Source organism: Erpetoichthys calabaricus, chromosome 12, assembly GCF_900747795.2.
Source record: "Erpetoichthys calabaricus chromosome 12, fErpCal1.3, whole genome shotgun sequence".
In the NCBI taxonomy this organism is placed as follows: Eukaryota; Metazoa; Chordata; class Cladistia; order Polypteriformes; family Polypteridae; genus Erpetoichthys; species Erpetoichthys calabaricus.
The window spans coordinates 139,090,303-139,096,758 of NC_041405.2; positions in this window are offsets into that span (position 1 = coordinate 139,090,303).

Genomic DNA, 6,456 nt, shown 5'->3' on the forward strand with positions numbered 1-6,456 from the left:
GTAAGTGCTCATCAGTCAAAAGAGTGTTCTGAAACACACTGACAAAAAATCAAAATTCATCAGTCTACTATAAGGAAGATGGAAGAACACAGTGAGTACAAATCCTTTGCAATTAGTTTGCTTTGCAACAAGAACACTCAGGAAATGTCTAACCCTAACCCACAGGGGCACACCCAAGGATCTCCAGACTTGCGTTGCTGCAGTCCATGCCCATGTTCATACAACACAAACTGAATAGTGATGGCATTCATGGGTTGGCAGCTGCTCTCAGGTCCGTTGTTTTAGGTTTGCAAAACCTATGGATGGGCCTTTGAGTTTCAGAAGAATGTCCTGTAAGAGGATGAGTGTAAAATGTCATTTTTGGGCCTCAACCAGGATCAAAACATGGGTATATCATAGTGATAAGATGTGTCAGTTGCATAAGACAGTAAATTAATGATGTGACTCCATTGTGATTTGTTATTGGTGCAAAATGCATGACTTGCATCTTGTAACCGCATCTTGATAAATGTGATTAAAAGAATAAAATGCTTCCATAAAAGGTGGCAACACATCTGTTCTTGTGTATTAGTCTAAGAGGTGGCAGGAGTATGAAAATGGCAAGGAGACAGGTAGGGCTCATGACTTATCACTGCTACATTTTCTAAGTATACCTGTTCAACTTTGACAAAAAAAGATTAAAAATCATGCAGTCTGCCCCACCTTGAACTTCATCTTCTTGTTGTTGGTACTCTGATGAACTAAAACGGGGAAAATGGTAAACAGATTATCCACATCAAGGTAATATTTTTTTGCCTTCACTTGTGGTCCTACAACCAGGCTGTAGATATAGTTCTTCCAAATTAAAGATGTGTAAAAGTTCAGTCATAGTCTTTGTTGGAATCAGCCTTAGGAAATAAAAAATAATGATTTAGTCTAAAACTGATCCATCAGAATTCTTTCAATCAAGTTGTAAATCATATACACAAGGATGCTGAGAGAAATTAAGGGGATGTTAGTTAGATTTAGGCGGCACGGTGGCCTCGCAGTTGGGGGACCTGGGTTCGCTTCCCGGGTCCTCCCTGCGTGGAGTTTGCATGTTCTCCCCGTGTCTGCGTGGGTTTCCGCCGGGCGCTCCGGTTTCCTCCCACAGTCCAAAGACGTGCAGGTTAGGTGGATTGGTGATTCTAAATTGGCCCTGGTGTGTGGGTGTATTTGTGTGTGTCCTGCGGTGGGTTGGCACCCTGCTCGGGATTGGTTCCTGCCTTGTGCCCTTGTTGGCTGGGATTGGCTCCAGCAGACCCCCGTGACCCTGTGTTCAGATTCAGCGGGTTGGAAAATGGATGGATGGATAGTTAGATTTATGACTGAGGCCAGGAAGCACTTCTTCATAATCTGCATCAAACTACGGTGTTGTCGGTAATGGAGAAACCTGTTTAGGAACATTGGAACAGAGATAACAAAGTTAACATACAATATCAGATATTGTAAAGACAGGAGTGTGCCATTTGTAAAGACTAATCTCTTTATAAAAGGACCGTGACTGGGCATAATGGCGTCTGGTGTCCACAAGAGGGCTCTAGTGTTCGATGAACAAATGCAACAAGATGTACAAAGAAACAGGAACATAGTGGCGAGCTAATCCAGTGAATGAAGGTTCCTAAATGCATGACATGATCAACACAGATGGACTTACCATTGGACCACCATTCCTGTTTTAATAAATGGGTCATTTAGCTATGCTAGTACTACAAATAAAATTTGACATAAAATCTAAGTTTAGCATAAAACAAGGTAATATGCAAAAACCCTTATTAATATAGCAAGTAAATCCATCCATCCATCCATTTTCCAACCCGCTGAATCCGAACACACCTGTGTTAAAAAAATGCTTTAGTTGCCTCACATTTTTATGCAATCGTTTTGTTCACCTCACTGAATTAAAGCTGAAAGTCTGCACTTCAACTGCATCTGAGTTGTTTCATTTAAAATTCATTGTGGAAATGTACAGAACCAAAATTAGAAAAAAGTTGTCTCTGTCCAAATATTTATGGACCTAACTGTAGATAGATAGGTAGATAGATAGATAGATAATATTTTAATAAAACAGAAATGTTGTTAATAGAAATGTTAACATAGGCAGATTTAAAAGGTAATATAAAAACCAATGTGTAGATATATAGTTGGGGTGGCACAGTGGTAGCGCTGCTGCCTCGCAGTAAGGAGACCTGGGTTCGCTTCCCGGGTCCTCCCTGCGTGGAGTTTGCATATTCTCCCCGTGTCTGAGTGGGTTTCCTCCCACAGTCCAAAGACATTCAGGTTAGGTGCACTGGAGATCCTAAATTATCCCTAGTGTGTGCTTGGTGCGTGTCTGTGCTTGGTGTGTGGGTGAGTGGCCTGCGATGGGCTGGCACCCTTCCCGGGATTCGTTCCTGCCTTGTGCCCTGTGCTGGCTGAGATTGGCTCCAGCAGACCCCCGTGACCCTGTGTTAGGATATAGCAGGTTGGAAAATGACTGACTGACTGAGATATACAGTCATGTGAAAAAGTAAGTACACCCCATAAAATATTTTTTTCCTTTTTTAAACATGTTCAAATATCAAGATTTGATCTTCAATGAAGGTGCTGTAATTGAAGAAAAAACAAAACGATAATTAATTCAGTGAAAAATGAACAGATATTCCTTTTCCTTCTATGGAAAATGTCAAGTCCACCCTTGGCTCTAGTATTACCCACTTCAACAGAAGCAACTGGGTGGCATGGTGGCGCAGTTTTAGCGCTGCTGCCTCGCAGTAAAGAGACCTGGGTTTGCTTCCCGGGTCCTCTCTGCATGGAGTTTGCATGTTCACCCGTGTCTGTGTGGGTTTCCTTTGGTGCTCCAAATTCCTCCAACAGTCCAAAGACATGCAGGTTAGGTAAACTGTCCCTAGTGTGGGCTTGGTGTGTGTGCCCTGTGGTAGGCCGGCGCCCTGCTGGGGGATTTGTTCCTGCCTTGCGCTGGCTAGGATTGGCTCCAGCAGACCCTCGTGACCCTGTGTTAGGAAGTAGCGGGTTGGACAATGACTGACTGACAGAAGCAACCTCAAATCAACATTTCCTCTGTCTAGCTAACTAAGACATTGACTGGGAACCCCACTCCTCCATTCAGAATTCTTTCAGCTCTGCCATGTTTAAGGGGCATCTTACAGCCCATATCACAACCCCCCAAAGCAGCATATCAATGGTGTTCAGATCCAGGCTTTAACTTAGCCATTCCAGAACTCTCCATTTCTTTCTTTTAAACCATTGTTTGATGGATATACTGTTATATTTATGGTTGTCATCATGTTTCCAGGTCCACTTACTGTTGAGCTTCAGTCTTCTGAAAGATTGTCTCAAATTATCCTCAAGCACTAACCTGTACAATGTAGAATCCATAGTGGATTTTATGATGGCGAACTGCCCAGACTCAGATACCACAAAGAAACCCAAAACCAGAACATTTCCATCACCAATACTTACAAATGGCATCAGGTTCTTCTGATCAAATGATGTCTATGGTTTTCACCAAACATGTCTTCTGGTATTGTGGCCAGATAACTCAATCTTTGCATCACCTGTCCAGAGCACATTGCCCCAGATGTCCTGGTCTTTTCCTAGGTGTTCATGGGCAAACTTTAATCTTGCCCTGATGTTCCTTCTGCTTCATCCTGACACACACACCATGTACATGAAATTTGTGCAGCCTCTTTCTAACATCAACAGTTGCAAGAGCTACCTGGACGGAATTCTGGTGTTCTTAGAGATTTCTTTTCAGCATCCTGCTTTATGTTCGTGTTCCTGCTGAACTTTCTGGGGCAGCATTGCTTAGGCAGTTGTTTGACATTTTCACTTGCACGTGATCCACCAGCCAGCGAAATAGTTGATTTCCAAATGTTTGGAGGTTCTTTCTGAGAGCTATTTTGATCTTGGCATGATGATAGCACACACTTCAACAGGAAAGAGAAAACCAAACTAAATGTCTGAGGTTTAAATAAGTCAAGTTCGGACAAGATCGTCTCTAATGATGTGCTAATCATTTGCACCTGATCTGGTGCACCTGATTCTGATATGAGGTTTATGAGGTGATATATGTAGGGATGGACTTCATTTTTCCCACATGTGAAATTAGCATTTGTATTTACAGTATTTATATTATACAATGGACTACAAAATGCAATTATTGTATGATGTTTGTCTTATTATATCTCCTTTGTCTATAGATAAACTCTTAATATGTCCATGTATGTTAACAAAGAAAAACAATTTCATGGGATGTACTTACTTTTCACAAGACTGTACAACACTATAAAATACAAAGCAGACATGTTACAAACCATGATGTGCAGACTTCACTGTCATAAAAGAGACTGGATTGGTTTGTGAGGTAATTTTTGTGTATTAGGCTGGTTTGGAAGTCACAGCTCCAGACAACTTGATAACCTGCTGCAAAACAAATTAAATAGCAGTTTCCAAGTCTAACAATAGATGGAAGCAAATACCTCGTAATAATTTTCCTAAAGTGAATAATACAAGCTGGCTTCTTTCTCAAGGTCAGACCAGGCTTTGTTTTAACATTAGCAGGGCCAGCCCAGGATTCTCAAGTAAGGTTGTTAACTAGGAAATACAAATGCACACACAGATTAAACTAGCTTGAGCAATTCTGTGTGAAAAAAAAATGAAAAAAGTAAAAATAAAAAGGGAAGCTGGGCTTATTACTGGATTTCTATTTTGCAGTGTGGTAAAAAGATACCTGCATTTATCCACATCTATACACACACAGATAGATAGATAGATAGACAGATAGATAGACAGATAGATAGATAGATAGATAGATAGATAGATAGATAGATAGATAGATAGATAGATAGATAGATAGATAGATAGATAATTTTTATTATCATAAATGGATAAATATGAAAGGAACTATATCAGGCCGCCCTGCCCGGGGTTTGTTTCTTGCCTTGCACCCTGTGTTGGCTGGGATTGGCTCCAGCAGACCCCCGTGACCCTGTAGTTAGAATATAGTGGGTTGGATAATGGATGGATGGATGGATGGACTATATCAGGCATACTGAAAATTTTGTTGTGGAGTGCCACAGTTCCCACCCAATTTCTTAATTAGAATATAAACACTGTTGATGGGTGGCGCAGTGGTAGTATTGCTGCCTCGCAGTAAGGAGACCAGGGTTCATGTCCATGGTCCTCCCTGTTTGGAGTTTGATTGCTCTCTCTGTTTTTGCAGGGGTTTCCTCCCACAGTCTACAGACATGCTGGTTAGGTGGATTAGCATTTCCTAATGGATGCGTGTGTGCATTTGCCCTGTGATGGACTGGCACTCTGTCCAGGATTTGTTCTTGCCTTGCGCCCTACGTTAGCTGGGATAAGCTCCCATGACTGTGTTAAGGACTAAGCATGTTAGAAAATGACTGACTGATTGACATTACCGATGAAGCAATTATCGCTCAAGCAACATTTTTGTGCTCCGTTTTTGATAAGATTCTGGACCCTTATATACTTGTTTTAGTCTCACACAGATTCATTCACTGTTTTCAATTAACAGTGAAATGCAAATGACAACATAACCTGGCTCCATTTACAACTGTGCATGTTGACCATGAGGTTTTAATAAAATATTTGCAAAGAAATGGGAGAGAAAAAGGTATATCATTTTGAAGATATTCACGGAAGAAAATCTACAGTAGCAGAATGATCTCATGTTTTAGAAAGAAAACACTAAGAAGTCATAAAATTAAATAAGTTTCAACATCATCAGGTATTGGCCTGTAATTGAGTACTTCTGCTAGAACTAAAATCTTTAGCCACTGTGGCCTTCTAGGACCAAACTTGAGCACCCTGGTAAAATACATATAAAAACACTTAATATTCTGTGTATGGTTCATCTGCTTGAACTGTAACTCATTTACCCCGATTCAGGGTGTCAGGGAGCTGGTACTTGTCCTGGAAGTATGGAGTACAAAGCAGGAACAAACTCTGAAGTTTAAATTGGCTTGAGATGATCTGAAAATGTGCACTGGGCTGACTCCTGCCTCACGCCAGTCCTGCCAGGATAGGCTCTCACCAACAAACTCTCATTGGATTAGCTGATTTCAAAAGATGGATGGATAGACGCACAGATAAACAAAAATGAGGTTACAAAAATATGCAATAGACATAAAGAGTCGAGCCAAGATGAAGAATGATGAAATTATGTGTAAATATGATTTACAACCTGTTTGCTTTTCACTACCTTTTATTGCCTCAGGACCAAACCACTCATATAAATTGTATTATTAATATTTTACTGAAGCATTTATCCAAGGTGACTTAGCACATCTGAGACATACAAATGGTTAGATTTCTATTGCTATTCCAATTGGAGCACAGGCAGGTGAAGTGACTTGTTCATGGTCACAGAATGTCAGTAGTAGAATCTGAAATATTAATTCAAATTATATG